At 40.5% G+C, this 24,944-nt stretch overlaps 1 long non-coding RNA gene across 1 annotated transcript in view; it reads right to left on the minus strand.

Moving 5' to 3' along the window:
• Window positions 1-2,481: 2,481 nt before the first annotated feature.
• Window positions 2,482-24,944, minus strand: part of LOC132891903 (uncharacterized) — a 40,404-nt gene continuing 17,941 nt past the window's right edge. The window contains exons 3-4 of the long non-coding RNA XR_009655382.1: window positions 7,655-7,735; window positions 2,482-6,498 (exon numbers count right to left, since the gene is read on the minus strand). This is a non-coding gene — a long non-coding RNA (uncharacterized LOC132891903). The remainder of the gene's footprint in view (window positions 6,499-7,654; window positions 7,736-24,944) is intronic.

Raw genomic sequence — 24,944 nt, forward strand, 5'->3', positions numbered from 1 at the left:
GGTGCGGTAGTGATGTCCCGTTGCTCGCGCGCCGCAGCAGAGACCCGCACGACCTTCAGCCGGTACAGTCGCTGTTCTTTTACCACCGCCGTTATTCTCATCTTTCCGGGGTGTTCTTGATTTTTCCATTGTGTCCTATTTCGCCATATCAAATACCCAAACTGTATCATATTATTCATATTTAAGTGAATAATCAATTCAGTCATCATAACTTGCCATTTTTAACCCAAGCAATCAAAAAGAAGAAATTTATTCAATATTTTCACTCATCTGTGAAGGGGGCTTTAATTCTTCATGATGTAGTTATTTTATATGTAAATCAATTTTACAAAAGCATTTGAATTGTAATCAAAAAAAATTTTCCACAGTGGAGGCCAGATAAAGCAAGATACTATCTTTATTCTTATTAAACATGACAAAAGAAACATTGAGTGTTAGGCAAATGAAAAAAAAAAGTAAAATTAGAAAATTTATTTTTTGACCATAATGTCCCAAATGAGAGACCAGTTTATATATCCATTATCTGTAGCCACTTATCCTGTTCTACAGGGTCGCAGGCAAGCTGGAGCCTATCCCAGCTGACTATGGGTGAGAGGCGGGGTACACCCTGGATAAGTCACCAGGTCATCACAGGGCTGACACATAGAGACAAATAACCATTCACACTCACATTCACACCTACGCTCAATTTAGAGCCACCAATTAACCTAACCTGCATGTCTTTGGACTGTGGGGAAAACCAGAGCACCCGGAGGAAACCCACGCAGACACGGGGAGAACATGCAAACTCCACACAGAAAGGCCCTCGCCGGCCACAGGGCTCAAACCCAGACCTTCTTGCTGTGAGGCGACAGCGCTAACCACTACACCACCGTGTCACCCTATATTTGGGTGGCACGGTGGTGTAAATCTAACTCAGCATATATATATATATATATATATATATATATATATATATATATATATATATATATATATATATAACAAACAAGTTAACAAACAAGCAAATAAATCAACACTCCAGTTTTTGCAAAATTAAAAAAAAAAAAATCCTTGAGGGGTCCAGCCAAATGTCCCCACAATGTCAAAATTGTCAGATATTCCTATTTTTGTGAGGACATCTGGTCCCCATCAAGATATACCTAAAAACGTGTGTGCATTCACTCACATGCACACACACGCACGCATGCTTGTGCACACATACTTAGGCACCCTACCAAGATACTTGCTAAGTGGCATTAGCACTCTGGCATTCTGCTAGACTCACTCATGCTTCCTTTTCTCTTAAAGGTCATCACACCTACTCAAGAGGCTCCAATTGACTTTAGAGTGCATTATAAAACTGCTTCTAAAAAGACAGATTCTTAAAATTTACACTAAAATCTCTGACCAACGACTATATTGCATTTATTCATACTGAACACAATAAACCAAATGGAAATGTCATTACGATGAAAAAATACAAGTTAAGCAAATGAGGTGAATAAATAGCTAAATAAATATATTAGTGTGGTTAAGGGCGAGATAGTTGTGGTGTAATTAACTGGAGAGCGGTGGCTTGTGGAAGCTTAAATCGGAGCAGGTAATTTGTATAAGGCCATGCAGTGGGACAAGAGCTCATGGCAGAGTGCACTAGATGCTATTTCCTATCACGCAATGCCATAAAGGCATGACAAACATGGCCTTAATCATCTTTTACAAGCAGAGATGCGCGGGGGGCAGCCAATGGCTGGAAGGGAGAGAGAGAGAGAGAGAGAGAGAGAGAGAGAGAGAAATAGTTAAAGACTACCTCTGAAACATCACTTGTCTTGCCAGGCTTTGATCTCCCCACCGCAATTACACTAACATCCCAACGAGCATCCAGTCGCCAAACCAACAGACTTCAAACATGCACATGTACAAATTCTCACACACATGCCCTCTACTGTACTACCACCACACACACACACACACACACACACACACGAAAAGTGTCTCCAACAGAGAGAATGAGAATGAAAGGCAGCTGTATTGGTTCTCTGATCCCTGCATTAATTAATGTGTGTGTGTGTGTGTGTGTGTGTGTGTGTGTGTGTGTGTGTGTGTGTGTGTGTGTGTGTGTGTGTGTGTGTGTGTGTATACTTCCTCATTGGAGTAGGGGGTCACTGCGGTGTGTTGTGGTAAATTGATGCACTAGTGAATGTTTAGAGCAGCAGTAACAGTGGTTGAGGTTTCGACAGCAAACCCCTGACTTCCTGTCAGCCCTCATGCTCTGGAGCAAGATAAACCGATATTAGGGAGCATCTTTAACAGAAGAGCAGTTTAAAATATTAGAAGAGATAGACAAGTTCATGTACAATATCCTTACAAAAAATACCCCCCCACACACACACACACAACTGAGTAATCATAATATTCTTGCTCCTTTCTTTAAAATGTGCAGTCAACAAATGAGCAATGCAACAACAAAGCATGTTGTAAATCATTTTATTTCGACTGGTTTAACAGATTTATTTTACGACAAGATTTTCCATGTCAATTATTCACTATTCTCTACACAAATAACAATAATAAAAAAAGAATAAAGTGACAAAATTGAGAAAAATCACAGTTCTTCCAAAACCAATCTCTTCAGATTCAGCTCCAGTCAACTCAGATTCATGGCTCTACAAGCCCTTAAGCAAGCAATCAGGCAAGCGTCTGAGCGTCTGAGGGAGGGAAATGCTTTCTCTATCATTTTGCTACTCGATGCAGGATTCTCTGAGGCATCCAGGTCACATACAGTACTAGTCAAAATTTGGACACACCTACTCATTCATAGGTTTTTCTGTATTTGACTATTTTCTACATTCTAGAACAATACTGAAGACATCAAAACTATGAAATTACATATGGAACATGTATAGAATTATGTGCTAAACAAAAAAGTGTTAAAAAAAAACATGTTTCATATTTTAGATTCTTCAGCCAGTGTTTACCTTGATGACGCTTTGCACACTATTGGCATTTTCTTAACCAGCTTCATGAGGTAGTCACCTGGAATGCTTTTCAATTAGCAGGTGTTTCATCAAAAGTTAATTAGCGCAATTTCTTGCCTTCTTAATGCATTTGAGATCAAACAGTAAATAGTAAATAATAAAAATACAGTCAATAGCCGTATTCTACAACTGTAGTAATCCATATTATATCAAGAAGCACTCAACTAAGTAAAGAGAAACAACACTATCATCACTTTAAAATGATGAAGTGTCTTTTAATTAATAAAAATAAGGAAAAAACACTGAATTAGAAGGCAGGGGGGAACCGTCAGGGCCTTCTATTCCTTCAGAGAAGGCCCAAACATATCAGCATTTCAAATGTTATATTTAATTTCTTTCATTTTTCAATTGCTTTCATTCTTTCATAATCTCATTATAATTATTGCCTTCTAATTCTAATTTGGTCTCATTTTCCATCAGATTTGCTTCAGAAATGAAAGGGTTACTGTCCTGAAAACATTAAAATTGAGTTATCCAATGAGATTTTTTTATTTGTTGTCTCTAGACCAAGAAGAGTTTAGAGCTGGCTCACTCATTGGTTAGGACTTCATTGCCAGGACAGAAGGCCACCAGTGTATGTTTATGTAGGAAGTGGCAGATGAATTCACCAATCAGATTTTGATTTATAGTGGGAAGGACCAGAAATTTATTGCCCTCAGCCTTCTTGAAGGCCAACGTGAGCTTAACTGCGAGTCAGCACCGTCAGCTCATCAGTGAAGTCACCTTCCAGCTGGTGTAGCGTTCATCGGTAGTGTTAGCGAATGCTAATAAAGCGGTCAAGCCAGTGTTATCGAGAGCAAGTAGCACAGGCTAATGACTGAGAAACTAAGATTTCTGTCTTCAGACTCTTCTTCCACGCAAACTCACCATAGTATTTTTCACTCAATCTTAAGTATTCATTTCTTGATGTAATTTACTTAGTTAGTTTTAAAATCAACATCGACAACTACACACAACAGAGCCACCTGGCAGCCTGCTGCTAATCCCTTGCAAAATCCTTTGCCCTGTTGCTTTTTTGGTGTGTCTGGCTAAGGTTTGGCTGAGCTGAAGTCCCAGCTCTAATAGTAATGGTTCGCCACTGTTAGAAGATGTGTCCAAACTTTAATGACACTGTAGAAGAGTAAGGTCTTCAGTCTTCTTTGAGTTGGATTAGATACTAGAAGATACACGATTTCACAGCCAACTTTGTGCACAGTGCAGGAGACGTGTAATAATCACACTGGTAGTGGTGTTAAAGAATGTCTACAGCAGTCTATGCTCAACACACAGAGAAAAAAACTATAAAGGTTTTTGTTTGTTTTTTTCTCAGTCACAAATCTGAGTTATATACACAAAGCTACATATATACAGTTTTAGACCTGACAAAAAATGCTGCCATTAAATTCCAAATGCACAGCTTAAGGCACGCATGGCTCTCTCCATATCTGTCAACCTTGTTCACATTAAAGACTTGGACTGTAATTTATCTTGTTGTTTGCGCTGCTTGGTCATTCGTTATGTCATCACTTCTACTGTGAGAGAGAGAGACTCAGGTAGGGCTGGCGACGGCCAAATGGCAGCATGGCGTCTCTGAGGCTGACTGCCTCCATTAGTGAGCCGAGAGCTGCATTTATTGTCCAATTAGAGGCAAGCAGATCTACCTGTAATCACCTGGTACAGGTGTGAGCTTCATTCTGCTGCTTCGGCCATAGGAAGCCACTCATTGGCTGTCAAAGTTCAACACTTTGATCTCAGCATTGTTCAAGCCAGAGCGCCTCGAGCCACTCCGGCTTTGAGACACACTCATGCACTCCAAAGGCTAAAGGAAGAGATTTATTGCCCGTCATGCAACTTGAAGCACACAGACTCACAAATACGCACATGCACGCTACATGGAAGAGAAGACTTTTCATTGGTGACTGATCATCTAGCAGTCATGAATCACCTGATTTATGTTGCGGTGGATGATGCAGACAGAGAGACTCTGAGGAGTGGCATGAGGAGTCATACGGAAACAACTTCCTTCGTTTGACATTGCTACCAGCCAGAAAACCAAGCTGCTTAATTGTAAACACAAATAGCAAAGATGTTTATTCACTTCTCAACTACAGAGCATATGTATGCTGGATATACAATACTCTGCAAAAGTCTTAGGCACATGTAAAAAAATGCTGTAGACTAAAAATGGCTTAAAAATAATGAAATTAAATGTTTCAACATTAACAAAATACTATAAACAGCAGTAAGCCATAATAAATGAAACAAAGTCAATATTTGGTGTGAGAAAACCCTTTGCTTTAAAAAAAAAGCAGTCTCAGGTACAATGAGTGTAATTTTATAAGGAAATGAGCTGTCAGTTTTACTGAGCATCTTACAGAACCAGCCACAGTTCTTCTGGACACTTTGACTGTCACACTCGCTTCTTAATTTTGCAGCAAAACCCAGTAACCTTCATTATGTTTTCTTTTTTTTATCTGAAAAGTGGTGTCTTATGTAATATGCTGCTCAGATACACACTTTTCCCCCCTGTAACATTTAATTTTGTGCTGGAAAACGAATCTTTGGAACTCTAAAATGTTTTTATACTGACTTGATAATGTAGAATTCATAAAATAGAAATATATAAAGTTTGTATGAAAAAAAGGGGGTGCCTAAGACTTTTGCACAGTACTGTACACATATAGTGAACAAAAGCATGGGTTGACTATTTGGGAGTAAATGTATTTCATAATTTAAAAAAATAAGAACTTATAAAAAGTATGAAATATTATATTATTAGGCCATTTTCAGTTATTTTTTTAAAGCAAAACAAAAAGGCTTCTTCTTTTCAATGCATGACACAGAGAACAGCATGAATTGATTGCATATCAGGAGGAATATCAAGAGGTGACACTCTCTGAAGGAAACATATGATGTCAAATCTGAAAATTGAGATTTAATTTGTGCCTCCATTAATAGCTATGCATTCCTGAATCATAAATATGTTTTAGGGAAAAATTTATTATTTCATAACATTTAAATGATATTTATACTAGTTTTTGATACATCACTGAATATCAGTGAACTTTTGGGACATAGGCCTAGTGTTTTGAACTCAGTAGTTTGTCTCCGCATGTGTGTGTGTGTGTGTGTGTGTGTGCACGCACACGTGCTGGTGACATTGGAATAAACCGGACCATTTACACTAGAAGAACGCTATAAAACAAGGAGACACTGTGGCGGCACATAATTCTGTATGAAGTCATTATTAAAGGAAGTGAAGTCGTTTCCTGCTGGTGATGAGACACAGATGAGCCAATCACAGGCAGGTATATAGTTATAGTTATAAGCATCTGATAGACATCATGGCAGTGGTGAGAACTCTGGGCAAATCCAGCCTTCAACTGTGAGCTAAAATGTAAAAAGCTTATGTTTATCTTGACATTTCAGGTTCATGTAGTATAATGCTTTTTAATACAATCTGTAATATTGTATAACACTTTCTGCAGAATGTGTCCAATACCTGTAAAGAAAAAAAAACACAATAAGACACAATGATGTATTCACAATGGTTAAATAATGTGTATGTGAATGGTATATAATGTGAATGGTTAAATAAGTCAGTTCTCTGACCCATAAGCTTTTGGGGATGAGAACCTTTTCACTCAGATACAGCATAAGAATGGAAAAGAAAATATTTTACCTGTGATGCCTTTCTGAGCTGTAAGAGTACTTCAAAAAGTCATTTCCTTTGAGTAATTGGCATCTGCCATGTGATTTGAATTACCATGTTGACTTCCAGTCAACAAATATTTATTTTTTTTTAAATGGTCTTTGATATCGTAAGAAATTTAGACATTTTAATGGGGAATAGGAAACATGTGGCTACAGAACTATAATGAAGTACAGAATACCGAGCAGGGATGGCTCAGTGTGGTGAGATCGAGTCACTCTTAAGGCAACTAAACAAGAGAAACACTATAACATGTGGTATAGCTCCAGGCCTTACATAGCTCTCCTATAATATAGTGACATTTAGCTAATGAGAGCGGTGAGCAAACACATGTATGTACCACCTTATTTTTTTAAATAAAAACTATTTCTGGACTTCCATAACTTCATAAATGTCTAAATTAACTATTTAAAATATATGACTTACAGAGGTAAAAACATGAATTAATAACCACATTATGTCATATAATGATGTGATATAATGATAGAATGTGAGCAGCGGTACTGTATTTTTATGAGGTGAGATGCCGGGCTCGTGTAGTTTGTGTAAGACAATCTATTATGTGTGTTAAACTACAAACATTTAGATCTGTTCGAGACATAGCGAAGAGCTGTTCTCTAAAATGAGGATTTTTCAAACCCTCAACCAAACAGCCTCCCCCCTCCCCTTGAGGGTCACGCTGGGAGAAAAATCGAGGCCAAGCCAAAAGAAAATGTTGTCTCGGCTCGGCAGGAGTGCCTATAAACCCTTCAGATCAGTATCAACACAGATGTCATTAGTTTGCTCAAAAATAATACAGAAAATATCCCTAAAAGCACACCATGCACTTGAGCTGGTGATTTGCAGAGCAGAGACTTTGCTCCAAACTGGAGATTTTGCTTCAAGCACCAATGATATGACCGGACACAGGACCATGAATATTTTTAAGTGAAGATTAAAGAACTACCTCCTTTCTGTTCTGCTGGGGACAGTGGCGAACATGGTCCTTTTCATCTGAAGGCCGGTGCTTGATTCTGCACATTATGTCCTGTTTGGGATTAGAGGTGAATGAAGAAGCAGCCATTAAAGAAGATGAAACAGAATATAAAAACAGCAGGATCCTGGGTAATTATTTCCTAAATGCACGGCATGCTGATACAGTACTGAACAATGCTGCTCACTTGGCTGTGCACAGCACAGAGGGGCCAGGAGCATAACAGGAATCACACACACAAATACGCATGTACCTAAACAGCTAAAGTGCACGTTTGTACATATATATATATACACACACCTGCAGAGAAAAGAAGGGAGAGAGAAAGAGAGAGAGAGAGAGAGAGAGAGAGGGGCAAACATACTTATGCATTTGTTAAATTCAGAAAATTTACAGTTCTACACCTTCAACACATGTACTAATTCTCTTTAAATGTTAACTGGGTTTGAATAAGGGGCTTTGAATAAAAAGATTAAGGAGCAGTGGAAGTTATTGTTAAGGCTTCAGTTCCCCCCTGGTTCTCTGCAGTGTACTGTCAGACAGACTATATGCTACAGTAAGGTATTAATTAACAGTCCTGTAGAAGCAGGTCTCAGATGTGCACAGTGCTGCTCGGAGCTGTTGTGGCTTAAGACTACAGGCGTGTGCGAGTCGTGAAAGGCTCTGGAAGCAGGAATGGGTGGGAAATAGGGGAGGGAGCCAGTTATAAAATTTGCAATAAAGAAATTGAGCCTATTATTGTTGATGCAGCTCTGCAGAAATTAGCGGAACACATTCTTTTTGTTCCTGTCAACTTAACCTCCCCCTTCGTAAAAAAATAAAAAATAAAAAAGAGCCCTCCTCCAGCCCCTGAAACAGCCCTCTCCCTCCCTTCTTCCCCTCCTCCATCCTCCCCTTCTCCCCTCAGCCCTTCCCTGCACTTCACAATCCCTTGCTTCTTTTGAAATGAAGAGGAAAGGAAGGCTGCTGCTGCCTCAATTACACAAAGGCTCAGTGATCCCCGGCTGGCTGCATTCACTCTCCCCTCAGCCCTCTCTGCAGGAATTCTAAAAGACTTTTAGCCACGTGGGCCGAACATGGGCCACCCTCCTTCTCCCTCTCTCTCCCGTCCTCACTCCTTCTGTCTCTCTCCCTTTCTCACTCCAAACTAGCTCCCTCTCAGTCTTTTCTAATGCTCTCTCTCTCTCTCCCTCTCAGAGAAATTAATCATGTGTGAAATGGAAACAGCAAACTGGTGGTGACACAGGCTGAACCCGTGCCAGGTTGCGCTCATCAGCTAGCAGACACAGTGCAGCATCGCTCTGCTAGGCAGGTGTTAATAAAAGACACACATCCTCTCACACGCATACACTGATGAACAAACACACAAACCCACCCACGTGCAACCAGGAACTTGGGAATTCTGAAGGGATTTAAGCTGTTTTATTGTTTGCAATGGACTGAGTCTTCACCTCTCAGTGGACAGCAGCTCTGAAACAAGCATTTGTGTGTGTGTGTGTGTGTGTGTGTGTGTGGTTTTCTTTATTTTAGTTCTCCCTCCATGTTATCTCTAATGGACTGGTGTGACCAACACAAATACCCTCTAATTTGACTTTGAATACAGAAGCTTTGTATGGTGCTGTAATTGGACGTATTATAATAAATAGCTGTGAATGCATTATCAGCACATTCAGGTCAGTAATTAACGAATCTGCTCACGCCTCATCGCACACAATCAGCTCTGACATCGGGCACGTCACACTTTTCAATCAACTTAACAGAGGCTTTGGCTGATGTGAAACTGTATACACACATAGAGCATGCACTAATACATTAATTATAGACATGCACATCTGTCCAGTAGGAAAAGTTGCTGAAATATGGCAAAAAATAAGTTGCACGCACTGAGATCATCGTTTATGAAAACTCACAAGATTAGTAACTATTGATGAAGCCTCTTAACGTTATAGAAAGATGTGCAAAGTCCATAGAAGAAGTAATGCATACAGTTTGAAGATTATACAGAGGAAACAGTATGAAAGATGTTCTCTGTTGCAGGCTTTTTCATTTCTTCCTAGATGCCAGTCAGCTGAATGTACTAAATCTCTCTTTCACTCTTTAAGAAATTAATCACTCCTACTCCCCCTTTCCTCCTGAACTGCCTTTGATAGGCTCTTTTCTTCAGCATCTAAAAGAGGCCCTTCCATAGATTTCTATTGGCACCAAGCACATACAACATTCGGCAAGAAGTAATGTAGATCATTTTTATTCATTGCCTCAAATTGTCTGCAATTATGTGCGTCAGTGGCCACCTGCTTGTCCTGAATGGCGTCGGGTCTGGTGGAGTTTGTGTGTGTGTGTGTGTGTGTGTGTGTGTGTGTGTGTGTGTGTGTGTGTGTGTGTGTGTGTGTGTGTGTGTGCGAGTGCTTATGTGTGTGTGTGAGAGAGCTTATGTGTGTGCGCGTGTGTGTGCGAGGAAGATTACACTAACAGGGGCTATGCAGGGCCCCCAGTCGCAGGTGAAATGGCCTTCTTGTTAGGATAATGAGCGGTCAGGGTTTGCGTGTGCCCAGCCTCAAATGGGGTGGCTGAAAAGCAGGATTAGCTGTCCCAGCCCCCACCTGCACACGCTTTCCGCTACTGTCTACAAACGGGGTCACAGCAGACGCTGCCCTCAACATGGCTAACACACGACCTAACACAGGCTGGGGTTTTTATCTGTGCATTTAAAGACGTGAGAGACAAACCGGCTGAACACAAACAGACTAAGATGCAGGCACACACCTAGGGAAGCTTGTACTGCTTCATTACACCCACAACATCTGAGCTACTGTCACAGTGACACATACAATTGGGTATCGTAAAACCACCATGCTGTAGAGTGAAAGAAAGAAAGAAAGAAAGAAAGAAAGAAAGAAAGAAAGAAAGAAAGAAAGAAAGAAAGAAAGACGTGCTGATCTCTACCGAAGAACATTCTAAACATTTACTGTATTAATATCTACTGCGGGATTGTGGGTCAGCCATTGAACAGCCCTTTCCCACAATGCCATGCTGTGTGCTGTGTGGGAGCTGCACTGAGCGTATGTAGTGCTATGATTTGAGTATTACTTCAGATGAAAAGCTGCTGGTGGAAACACTTTCATTAGTGCAGCGTGGTGACCTGGGTTCAGCTTCTGATTAAGTATCTCTCTATTAATGAATTCTGCAGCAGGAAACCCCCTGACCCTCCGGTACTTTTACTCGCTACAGAAAAAGAGAGAAATGGGCCAGGGGAGGAGGAGTGCAGGGGAAGACAAGGAGATGAGGAAAGAAGGAAATATGTATGCTTGTCAGATTAATACAGCACAGGTTAGTCAAATGTTTTCAGAATGTTAGACTTGTAAGTTTCAAAAATTTTCAATCTGTCATTTTTTTCCTTTGTGTTCTGACAGTATTTATAGCTTATGTAACGTTTCTAAAAATTAAATTAAATTAAATTAAACGTTGCTGTAGTATTTTAGTTAACACTTATTCTTTAACACTAATTCTTCCTGAGTGCCATTTTTAGTCCATCTGGGAACGTTGTGTTAGCTGAGTTTGAATAACTTTATGAAGCAAGTCTTACAGCAGATCATTTCACGCCTTCTTACAACCTGTCACATATTTACTGAACATTCTAATAACTTTTTCTTTTTTTGTTATTGGAGCAATATTCCTTTAAGCCAATGCATTTGTTATAAAAATAAAAAATAAAAATCCACAACTAGGTTCAGGTAATAGAGTGTGAGCCCTCATTTCCAAACCACTAAGTCATCACAGAAATCAACTCACTTTGTGTTTTGATCACACCCTTGCCAATTTGCATCACAGTTTTGTACTGTTTACTTCATCTGACCTATTTATAGAGTCAATTCTGCTCTAACTAGTTGTTCTGAAATTAGCTAACAATCCAATTAATTAGCTTGCTAACTACCCTGAAGAATAAAGAAAAATACTAGCGTATGTCATCTGTCACGTGTATTTGGAGACATTGTCGACAAAGAACTCAATTTGTAAATAGAAATTCATTCATTAGAACAGCTTAATATTTTTGAGTTGTTATTTTTTGAGTCTTTTCTATCCAGATTTCTGTGAAGCTGCTTTGTCACAATCTTCATTGTTAAAGTTGAATTGAATAAAATTGATACAGATATGATATAATCATAAGGACTAACAATGTGCCATTAATTCATAAGCATCCTGGAATGTACAACACAAAGGCACTTAACTGTATGACTTGTATCACCTCTATCTGAATTTTGTGCAATAGATTAACTGAGTAAATGGTAAGTGATTAGATAATGAAGCTCTTAAACATGCACTTAAGATCTAATTCTCTCAAACTGTGAGCAAAATCTACATGTATTTGTAAGTGTAAATAGCAAACAGCAAGGAAACAGAGTCGCCTATGTTACTGATTTTGTGAGAGTCAAAGACCTTAGAGTCAGGGGGAAAGGACTAATGGGTAATGATGGGAATTCTGGTTCCTTTCTGTGAGTCAGATCATTTGGCTCATCTCAGAAATAAGAGCAGACTCTTTTTTCTCCCAAAAGGCTCACTGCATTTTTTTTCTAAACCAAAAAAAATATTTGTAATATTTTGATCAGTGATTGAGAGAGAGAGGAAATACACACACACACACCGGCCACTTTTATAGGTACTTGATCTGGACTTTGACTTGGCCATTCCAACACCTTGATTCTTTTCTTTTTCAGCCATTCTGCTGTAGATTTGCTGGTGTGCTCAGGATCATTGTCCTGTTGCATGACCCAATTGTGGCCAAGCTTTAGCTGTTGGACAGATGGTCTCACATTTACCTCTAGAATACTTTGGTATACAGAGGAGTTCATGGTTGACTCAGGCTACATCCACACGACAACGGCAACGAGATGTTATTTAAAAATATATCGCATCCAAATGGGCAACGATCAGTAAAATATCAGGTCCATATGGCAACGCAACGCTTGCTGAAAACGATGCAATACACATGCCACACCTCTAGGGGCGCTGTAAGACGGTCCCTTCGGAGACACCAGAGCAATAGAAGAAGTAAGGACGCATGCGCATAAACTATTATGCGCGAGACTTCATAGTAGCCACAAAGTCAGGAAAATCTGTTCGTAAAATTACATTATAATGACCAAATACAATGAAAAGTATTTTTCCAGTCTCACCTGTGAAAGGTAATCCCATGTGATCTCGTTTGGATGGCAAACCTGTTGGTACAGTTAAACGCAGCTAATCTTTATTCTCCGCTTTGACCTATCCAATATGGCGGCGAGGATGATGTATGATTCTACGCGGAAGGCGGCGTCTTTAATGGTCCGGAATAAATTGAATGCTACATCTCATCTCATCTCATTATCTCTAGCCGCTTTATCCTTCTACAGGGTTGCAGGCAAGCTGGAGCCTATCCCAGCTGACTACGGGCGAAAGGCGGGGTACACCCTGGACAAGTTGCCAGGTCATCACAGGGCTGACACATAGACACAGACAACCATTCACACTCACACCTACGGTCAATTTAGAGTCACCAGTTAACCTAACCTGCATGTCTTTGGACTGTGGGGGAAACCGGAGCACCCGGAGGAAACCCACGCGGACACGGGGAGAACATGCAAACTCCACACAGAAAGGCCCTCGCCGGCCCCAGGGCTCGAACCCAGGACCTTCTTGCTGTGAGGCGACAGCGCTAACCACTACACCACCGTGTCGCCGAATGCTACATGTTGATGGATTAATTTGTTGTTTCTCACCTGTGAAAGGTAATCCCATGTGATCTCGTTTGGACGGTAAACCTGTTGGTACAGTTAAACGCAGCACATGAATCTTTATTCTCCGCTTTGACCTATCCAATATGGCGGCGAGGATGACATATGATTCTACACGGAAGGCGGCGTCTTTAATGGTCCGGAATAAATTGAATGCTACACGTTGATGGATTAATTTGCTCTTCTACACCCTTTTTGAGGAATGTATTGTAGGACTTAAACCAACATCTGAAGAGGTGAGATCGCTCCTTTTTTTCCCTATTTTTGCTGGCGGGATTGACTCTGCCCTAAGGGCAGAGTCTCTCTCTCTCTCTCTCTCTCTCTCACTTTGCACCATTACACAATAAATATTCACAGTGATAATATTTTGTAAGCGTGTTAGCTGTTGGACAGATGGTCTCACATTTACCTCTAGAATACTTTGGTATACAGAGGAGTTCATGGTTGACTCAGGCTACATCCACACGACAACGGCAACGAGATGTTATTTAAAAATATATCGCGTCCAAATGGGCAACGATCAGTAAAATATCAGGTCCATATGGCAACGCAACGCTTGCTGAAAACGATGCAATACACATGCCACACCTCTAGGGGCGCTGTAAGACGGTCCCTTCAGAGACACCAGAGCAATAGAAGAAGTAAGGACGCATGCGCATAAACTATTATGCGCGAGACTTCATAGTAGCCACCAAGTCAGGAAAATCTGTTCGTAAAATTACATTATAATGACCAAATACAATGAAAAGTATTTTTCCAGTCTCACCTGTGAAAGGTAATCCCATGTGATCTCGTTTGGATGGCAAACCTGTTGGTACAGTTAAACGCAGCTAATCTTTATTCTCCGCTTTGACCTATCCAATATGGCGGCGAGGATGATGTATGATTCTACGCGGAAGGCGGCGTCTTTAATGGTCCGGAATAAATTGAATGCTACATCTCATCTCATCTCATTATCTCTAGCCGCTTTATCCTTCTACAGGGTTGCAGGCAAGCTGGAGCCTATCCCAGCTGACTACGGGCGAAAGGCGGGGTACACCCTGGACAAGTTGCCAGGTCATCACAGGGCTGACACATAGACACAGACAACCATTCACACTCACACCTACGGTCAATTTAGAGTCACCAGTTAACCTAACCTGCATGTCTTTGGACTGTGGGGGAAACCGGAGCACCCGGAGGAAACCCACGCGGACACGGGGAGAACATGCAAACTCCACACAGAAAGGCCCTCGCCGGCCCCAGGGCTCGAACCCAGGACCTTCTTGCTGTGAGGCGACAGCGCTAACCACTACACCACCGTGTCGCCGAATGCTACATGTTGATGGATTAATTTGTTGTTTCTCACCTGTGAAAGGTAATCCCATGTGATCTCGTTTGGACGGTAAACCTGTTGGTACAGTTAAACGCAGCACATGAATCTTTATTCTCCGCTTTGACCTATCCAATATGGCGGCGAGGATGACATATGATTCTACACGGAAGGCGGCGTCTTTAATGGTCCGGAATAAATTGAATGCTACACGTTGATGGATTAATTTGCTCTTCTACACCCTTTTTGAGGAATGTATTGTAGGACTTAAACCAACATCTGAAGAGGTGAGATCGCTCCTTTTTTTCCCTATTTTTGCTGGCGGGATTGACTCTGCCCTAAGGGCAGAGTCTCTCTCTCTCTCTCTCTCTCTCTCTCACTTTGCACCATTACACAATAAATATTCACAGTGATAATATTTTGTAAGCGTGTTTCATGAACCAAGTTATAGGATTTGTTGACAACTCGCATCGAGTTCATTACACTTCTACCCGGCGTGAAGCACTCAGGTGGGGTTTACATTAGACCGTATCAGCGGATCATCAGATTAACATTTTTAAAACGATTAGCGTGCACACAGCAACACCAATACACGATTCGCGTGCACACAGCAACACCAATACACGGATACGCTCGGCTCCGCAGGCATCCTGCGCTCCAAATCACTCCACCCTGAACAGCAAGTGCCCTCTGGAGGGTGCGCACTCCGGCCCTGCGCAGCTTACAGAGCGCGCGAGTGGAGTGCACGAGCAGTGATTTGGGACTGAGCCGCTGTGTGTGTAATCCTAGTGCATATCACTTACCACTTGCAAGTGGAAGGATGGCAAGCCTAAAGACAATCATAAGTACACAATGGGCAGTATTTGCATCAGTATTTGCAGTATTTTCATACTTTTATACTCTTTAATGAAAGGTGATACAAGGCGGAAGTCCGCGCCGTTTTTCAGCAGTCGCGTCACATGACCAACGCCAGCGAATCAGGAAGGTGGATGTCACAGTGACGTTGTCCAATGACGACGCCAGCTAGAGCTCAGCACAGCGTATCCGCGTATTCTCAATGTTTACACAGCACCGGACCAGACACGATCTAGATTGAATACGTGGACCCTGGCGGATTCCCGTTTCCCGGCGTTTCCAGGCGTTTTAATGTAAACGGACAGTGCATCCGCGAAGAAAACGAGACAGATACGGTCTAATGTAAACTTGGCCTCACAGTCATGTGGTTGTGACGTCATCGTAAACAAATCTGTTCTACTCATCCAGACGACTTCACAACGGCAACGTTGCCAGATCTTTCCACTCTGGAACCCGTTCTCAAAAAGATTGCGTTTTGGGCACCCAAAACGCCGGTGCCGTGTGGACGCCAGGCCTAAACGATAAGCAACTGTATCGAAGTCACCTGAATCCGTTGCCGTGTGGACAGGGCCTCAGGCTACATCCACACGACAACGGCAATGAGATGTTATTTAAAAATATATTGCGTCCAAATGGGCAACGGATCAGTAAAATATCAGGTCCATATGGCAACGCAACGCTTGCTGAAAACGATGCAATACACATGCCACACCTCTAGGGGCGCTGTAAGACGGTCCCTTCGGAGACACCAGAGCAATAGAAGAAGTAAGGATGCATGCGCATAAACTATTATGCGCGAGACTTCATAGTAGCCACAAAGTCAGGAAAATCTGTTCGTAAAATTACATTATAATGACCAAATACAATGAAAAGTATTTTTCCAGTCTCACCTGTGAAAGGTAATCCCATGTGATCTCATTTGGACGGTAAACCTGTTGGTACAGTTAAATGCAGCACATGAATGAGGCAATTTTATTCTCCGCTTTGACCTATCCAATATGGCGGCGAGGATGACGTATGATTCTACGTGGAAGGCGGCGTCTTTAATGGTCCGGAATAAATTGAATGCTACACGTTGATGGATTAATTTGTTGTTCTATGCCCTTTTTGAGGAATGTATTGTAGGACTTAAACCAACATCTGAAGAGGTGAGATCGCTCCTTTTTTTCCCTATTTTTGCTGGCGGGATTGACTCTGCCCTAAGGGCTATTTTCTCTCTCTCTCACTTTGCACCATTACACAATAAATATTCACAGTGAAAATATTTTGTAAGCGCGTTTCATGAACCAAGTTATAGGATTTGTTGACAACTCGCATCGAGTTCGTTACACTTCTACTGTGAAGCACTCACAGTCATGTGGTTGTGACGTCATCGTAAACAAATCCGTTCTACTCATCCAGACAACTTCGCAACGGCAACGTTGCCAGATCTTTCCACTCTGGAAGCCGTTCTCAAAAAGATTGCGTTTTGGGCACCCAAAACGCCGGTGCCGTGTGGACGCCAGGCCTAAACGATAAGCAATTGTATCGGAGTCACCTGAATCCGTTGCCGTGTGGACAGGGCCTCAATGACTGCAAGGTGCCCAGGCCCTGTGGCTACAAACAAGCCCAAATCATCACCCCTCCACCACTGTGCTTGATGTTTGGTATGACGTGTTTGTGCTTATATCCCTGTTTGGTTTTCGCCAAACATGGTGCTGTGCACTATGGCCAAACATTTCCACTTTGGTCTCATCTGTCCAAAGGACATTGTTCCAGAAGGCTTGTGGCTTGTTCAGGTGCATCTTTGCAAACCTAAGCCGTGCTCCCATGTTCTTTTTAGATAGAAAAAGCTTTCTTCTGGCAACCCTTCCAAACAAGCCATACTTGCCCAGTTTTTTTCTAATTGTATTTTCATGAACTTTAACATTTAACATGCTAACTGTATCCTGTAGAGTCCTAGATGTAGTTCATGGGTTTTTTGCAATTTCTCTGAGCATTGCACGGTCTGACCTTGGAGTAAATTTGCTGGGGCGTCCACTCCTGAGAAGATAGGCAACTGTCTTGAATGTTTTCCACTTCTGAATAATCTTTCTCACAGTAGAATGATGGATTTCAAATTGTTTGGAAATGGCCTTCTAACCCTTCCCAGACTGATGTGCAGCAATAATTGCTTCTCTAAGATCATTGCTGATGTCTTTCCTCCTTGGCATTGTGTTAACATACACCTGAGTGGTCCAGACCAGTAAACTGCCAAAATTTCTGCTTTTTAAGAAGTGGCCACACTTGCTGATGATCAATTAATCAAATTCATTTGATCAGCAACACTTGGCTGCTAATTGCCTTCATAATTTTTATGGAAGCAGTAAGGGTGTACTTTATTTTTCACACACTGCTACTGCATTTTTGACTTACTTTGTGTTAAATAAATAATGACAGGGTGAATATGTCATGTGTTATTTGTCATCTGCGGTTGTATTTGCCTAATTTTAAGACCTGGTAAGGACCAGATGATTTTTTTTATTATGTCTTGACACTTAAAACCTAGACTTGAAAGAGGGTGTTCCTTCTTTTTCACATGACTCTGTGTGTATATATATATATATATATATATATATATATATATATATATATATATATACACACACACACACACACACACATATATATATATATATATATATATACACACTAGTGCATCTCAAAAAATTAGAATACCATGAAAAAGTTCCTTTTTTTGTATAATTTAATTCAAAAAGGTAAACTTTCATATAGTCTATATTCATTACATGTAAAGTGAAATATTTAAAGCCTTTTTTGTTTTAATTTTGATGATTATGGCTTATAGCTCATGAAAATCAGAAATCCAGTATCTCAAATTATTAGAATATTCCCTAAGATCAATCAAAAAAAAGGATTTACAATACAGAAATGTCCAACTTCTGAAAAGTATATTCATTTATACACTCAATACTTGGTTGGGGCTCCTTTACCATGAATTACTGTATCAGTATGGTGTGGCATGGAGGTGATCAGTCTGTGGCACTGCTGAGGTGTTATTGAAGCCCAGGTTGCTTTGATAGTGGCCTTCAGTGTATCTGTATTTTTGGGTCAGGTGTTTCTCATCTTCCTCTTGACAATACCCCATAGATTCTCTATGGGGTTCAGGTCAGGCAAGTTGGCTGGCCAATCAAACACAGTAATATCATGGTCAGCAAACCATTTGAATAGAATAGAATAGAATAGAATAGAATAGAATAGAATAGAATAGAATAGAATAGAATAGAATGCCTTTATTGTCATTCTATTCTATTCTATTCAAATGGTTTGCTGACCATGATATTTGGTAGTAGTTTTGGCACTGTGGACAGGTGCTAAGTCCTGCTGGAAAAGGATATCAGCATCTCCAAAAAGCTCGTCAGCAGATGGAAGCATGAAGTGCTCTAAAATCTCCTGGTAGATGGCTGTGTTGACTTTGGACTTGATAAAATACAGTGGAACAACACCAGCAGATGACATGACACCCCAAATCATCACAGACTGTGGAAACTTCACACTGGGCTTCAAACACCTTGGATTCTGTGCCTCTCCACTCTTCCTCCAGACTCTAGAACCGTGATTTCCAAATTAAATGCAAAATGTACTTTCATCTGAAAAGAGGACTTTGGACCACTGAGCAACAGTCCATTTCTTTCTCTCCTTAGCCCAGATAAGACACTTCTGACATTGTCTCTGGCTCAGGAGTAGCTTGATATTAGGAATGCAAAAGTTGTATCCCCTTTCTTGAAGATGTCTGTTCGTGATGGGTCTTGATACACTGACACCAGCCTCAGTCCACTCCTTGTTAAGCTCTCCCAAGTTATTGAATCAACTTTTCTTGACAATCCTCTCAAGACTGCGGCCATCCCTGTTGCTTGTGCACCTTTTCCAGCCACCCTTTTCAGCAATGACCTTTTGTGGCTTACCCTCCTTGTGGAGGGCATCAGTGATCATCTTCTGGACAACAGTCAAGTCAGCAGTCTTCCCCATGATTGTGGTTGTGTGTACTGAACTAGACCGAGAGATACACTGTGTTCATACTGTTTTACTCAAACTCGAAATGAAATATTTTGAGATGGGTTTTTTTATGTTTTTGTACTGTATGCCATACTGATTAAAATTAAAATAGAAAAATGCTTGAAACATTTTAGTTTATGTGTAATGATTCTATAATATATAACATTTTCACTTTCTTAAATAACTGATGGAAAATATTGAACTTTTTCATAATATTCTAATTTTTTGAGCTGCACTAGTATATGGCGGTGTAGTGGTTAGGGCTGTCACCTCACAGCAAGAAGGTCCGGGTTTGAGCCCTGTGGCCGGCGAGGGCCTTTCTGTGCGGAGTTTGCATGTTCTCCCTGTGTCCGGGTGCTCCGGTTTCCCCCACAGTCCAAAAACATGCAGGTTAGGTTAACTGGTGACTCTAAATTGACCATAGGTGTGAATGTGAGTGTGAATGGTTGTCTGTGTCTATGTGTCAGCCCTGTGATGACCTGGCGATTTGTCCAGGGTGTACCCCGCCTTTCGCCCGTAGTCAGCTGGGATAGGCTCCAGCTTGCCTGAGACCCTGTAGAACAGGATAAAGCGGCTACAGATAATGAGATTTTATATATATATATATATATATATATATATATATATATATATATATATATATATATATAAAATCACTCTCTCAAACACAAGGATACTTTAGACAGTAGCAAACAAAAACAAGCAAACAAATAAACTCAAATCAAACACTACATCACAACACAACGAGACAAATACAGACAGTACGTTTACATGCACATCCAAATCGAGCTGCTGTCGGTAATCGAGCAAAGGTTCCCAGCAGGGGTGCCAGAGAAATCCAATCCTACATGCACACAAGGAAATCGAGCTATTGTGTGAGGTACATTGTGCACCCGAGCCACAGGTGGCGCTACACGCCCCATCGTGTTGGTACACTTCCGGTTGTCATCATGAAGAAGAGCTATTCAAGAGTGTAAACAAAGTTATCAGTTCCGTGTTCTCCATTGCGCGTTTTTCTCCCGTCCATGAATTTTAATATATTCAACTCCTTAAGCTGAATGAGCATGAACTCTGTCTCCTCATTGCTCCAGAAGTGCACGTTTCTGCTCGCCATTTTCTCTTCTTCGTTTGTTCCTCCTGACCTCTTCTGCTGCTCGCTACTACTGTTGTCATGCCGACCGAAGCTGTCGTGTTTCCCGCTTGTGGTCTCATCACTCATTACTTCTGGAAGGGGCAGTGCTGAAGTAAGTAGCTCGACTACGTAGCTCGACAGGGTATACATGCACTAAGTAGCTCGGCAAAAATCGCATAATCTAGGTCGTGTAGCTCGATTACGAGAAATCAAGTTCGGTTCAATTTCAGCCTAGCTAAGGTGTTTCCATGGCATTTAGAACTTCGATTTCAGTCGAGCAACGGCAGAAATTCGATTTTCTCTATGTGCATGTAAACGCACTGAGAGTGATAACACAAAGAGAAAAGCTTAGACCTAAGATGACTCTTAAATTCTGAAATGGAGGAAATTTCCCTGAAGTTTTTAGGATACGAGTTCTATAACTTTGGAGCTGTGACACTGAAAGCTCTACCAGCCATGGAAGAAAGCCTATATTTGGGTATAATCTGGCATCAGTTGACCTTAACATGTGGGAAGTGGTGTAAGGATGTAACAGACCTTGTAAATAGGTAGGTGCAAAGGCATGAAGTGCCTTAGAAGTATACAGCAGGAGTTTTAATCAAAGTCCTTCCCATGGCACAAGGCACATCGGGTGGCGCCGATCTCCGTTTGAGTAGCCCTCAGCCTCTTGCCTATTACATAGCTAGAGTTACAGTGGGGTCTTCTGGTAACCATGAAAGTTTGACTCCCTACTCACATCTGTATTGTGGTGCGCCTCATCAGATGGCAGTAGGTACCATTTTTATGATGGTCTTTGGTATGACCTGACTGCAAGTAGAACTCACGATCTCCTGGTCGAGAAATGGACATGCTAAACACTCAGCCAACTCGTGGTAGAACAGGCATTTAGACTGTATCAATTGTATAGAATATGGATGGTGCGAGCTGTAGATTTAGTATGAGTAAGAAGTCTGGCTGTTATATTTTGAATATATTGTAAACGAGCAAGTGATCTAACTTGGAGGCCAAAAAGAAGGCCATTGCAGTAGTCTATAGGTGATATAATGAAGGTATGGATAAGCATTTCAGCATCTTCCATTGAGAGAGAGAGTTACAAAGGAAAGTAATATTTTTAAGGTGGAAAGATGCTGTTTTATCCAGGGAGTTTACATGAGAATCAAAAGAGAGTGTTTGATAAAAAATGACATTGATGTTTGACGTGGAACATCCACAATGGCAAACATTTCAGCTGTTGCTCTCATTAAGCATTAAATATCACCTAAAGTAAAATATACAGCATGTGAGACCTGTTACTTAATATTGTTTTGATATAATCCTTTGCAGTAAAATTATCACATTATATTTCACTTTCCATAGATGTTCAGAGGTACATTAACATGTCAGATTTGAAAGTCAAGAGCCAGTATGTAAGGCATCTGCTTTTTTCTGCATCACATCTGTTCCTTACTTTCCTTCTGGCAGTTTAACTGTAATTTCAGGAAACTTGCTACATACTACATATCAATCATTCATCACAGGAGCCATGATAAGGTTGGCAAACAAGTTTCAGCAATGTTTCATTGAGAAACTCTTGATGATTCATGCTATAGCTATATAACTAAAGATGACAGGCAATCAAAAATAAGTTGACGTAAACTCATGTTGATCTTGAGCTGTTTGCAAAAAATATAGCACAGGGGCCTTTGAAATGCAAAAAATAATGATTAAAAAAATGCATATTGAAATGTGTTGAACACTGGATTTCCATACTAGGAAAATGCAATATGTGTAAACAAATAATTCAGGATTTCAAATCAACCCCACCCTGCAAAAAGTGCTACCCTTTTGTGTTCTTCAAATGCATGCCAAGACACACATGCTCACATACACCGATATAAAATAATTCTACAATAAAACATTATAACAAAATTTCATTTTGGATTAAAGTACTCATTCAAGAAACCACAAGTAGCACCTAAATACCGAGTTGCAACTTGGAATAAAATCTCTTCATTTCTTATTTACTTCAAATTCCTCTAAGATCCAAAATAACATGATGTAACCACTCCTCACTCGTGATATCATGAAACAGAAGCTCTTCAATATCAATAATTAAACACATACAGCATACAAAACCCATACAACCTACAGCACTAAATTTCTTGTCAAAGTGCCCTGTTCCTCATTTGTGTCATCCGAGGCTGAGCTCTCTGGAAGGAGCTGTCATCAGGCTCTTGGTTGTCCTGCTGAAATGACGTTATCCAATTATTCAGTGCCTAATCAGCCTGTTTTGGTTGCTCTCGTCTCTCTGAGGTACTCCACAGTATAAACAGTTCACTTACTGCACACAGAAAGGGGCTAATCAAGGGAATTATTGTTTTGCTGCTCCAATTTGCCAGCTACGAGTTTGGCACTGATTGGGATGAAAATGTGCTATTGTGTGCCCTGTTCATGCTTGAACTTCAAGTGAAAATAATGCTATGTGAATCACTCCTGGATGATATGAGACGTATGAATTAAAAAGAATAACACAGAATTCAAGTAGCATTCTATTAATACAGCTTAAAACCTCAAGGAAATTTCCTCCATCTCAGAATTTAAGAGTCATCTTAAATGTCACCTTTTCGCTTTGCGTTATCACTCCGTGTCTGTCTCATTGTGTTGTCATGCAGTGTCTGTTTTGACTATAAAGCGTCCTTGAGTTTGACCTGAGTTTTGCAACTCAAGCAAGATGAAGACTAACAGGGCATGTGAATGATGTGAAAAAATAAAATACAGTACTGTGCAAAAGTCTTAGGCACCCTATCTTTTTTCAGACAAACTTTGTTATAGATTTCTATTTTATGACTTCTACATTATCGAGTCAGTAGAAAAACATTTTAGAGTTCCAAACGTTCACTTTCCAGCACAAAATTAAATGTCACAGGAAATAAATGTTTGTATCTGAGCAGCATATTACATAAGAGACCTCTTTTCAGATTAAAAAAGAAAACATAATGAAGGTTACTGGGTTTTGGTGTAAAATTAAGAAGCAAGTGTGACAGTCAAAGTGTCCAGAAGAAATGTGGCTGGTTCTGTAAGATGCTCAGTAAAACCGACAGCTCATTTCCTTATAAAACTGCACTCATTGTACCTGAGACTACTTTTTTTTTTTAAAGTAAATGGTCGTCTTACTGCTGTTTATAGTATTTTTTTATGTTAAAACATTTCATTTCATTATTTCTTAAGCCAGTTTTGGTCTACAGTACTTCTTTACATGTGCCTAAGACTTTTGCACAATACTGTATATATATAATGCAAAGGGAAGAACAACTGAACTGAAACTAGAAGAAGATTTTAAAATGAATACAAACAGGAAACAGGAAACACACTTCTGAGAACACATCTGTGACACAAACATTCTTGCTCATCCAGCTATAAGCAGGGGGTCATTTACAGGGATGTAGGCAATGATGGAAATATGCCTTGAGCATGGGATCCAATATACAAAAGGCCTCCAGGATCACTACTCTGCAAGTGTGAGAAGAGATATACAGGTGGAATAGCTGGAGCTAGCAAGTTATGGATTTTATTTCCTCGACTGAAAATGTCAGCCAATTATTGGACACTAATTTTCATATACTTTCTATCTCTCTCTCCTGGAAAGTACACTAAAGTTGATCAGCTTCTTCCTTCTACTTCTCCAAATCATCAGAGCCAGTCATTTCCATGCACTGAAATCCATGATCAGATGGATTGGAACCCAGTGATGCATTGGAAAATCACCAGACTAAAGGACAACTGTTCACCACCAAAGTGATCTCTGTATACTCAGCCCAGGAAAGACACTAACTCCAGTCACCATACCGGTGTCAGCAGCTATAGCTATAGAAGCCAAATGATTTCCTGGTACAGTCTGATTTTGTCCAGACTCACAAGACATCCAGTTATTCCATGAAAGTGCTCCAGATTTGGGACAGACTAATATCCCCTGTCCAAATCAATTAACATTAGAATAAAAACAGTGAAAATGTCCACTCTCTGAAAAAAAAAAGAAGATTCATTTTATTTAATTCCTTTTCAGAAATTATTTAGGGTGCTGGAACTTTTAGAACTAGGTGGAACATTTTTCTAGCACCTGATGTCTGGGACACAAAGATATGAGAGAGAGAGAGGGAGAGAGAGAGAGAGAGAGAATATCTC

This window comes from Neoarius graeffei, chromosome 9, assembly GCF_027579695.1.
Source record: "Neoarius graeffei isolate fNeoGra1 chromosome 9, fNeoGra1.pri, whole genome shotgun sequence".
Lineage (NCBI taxonomy): Eukaryota > Metazoa > Chordata > Actinopteri > Siluriformes > Ariidae > Neoarius > Neoarius graeffei.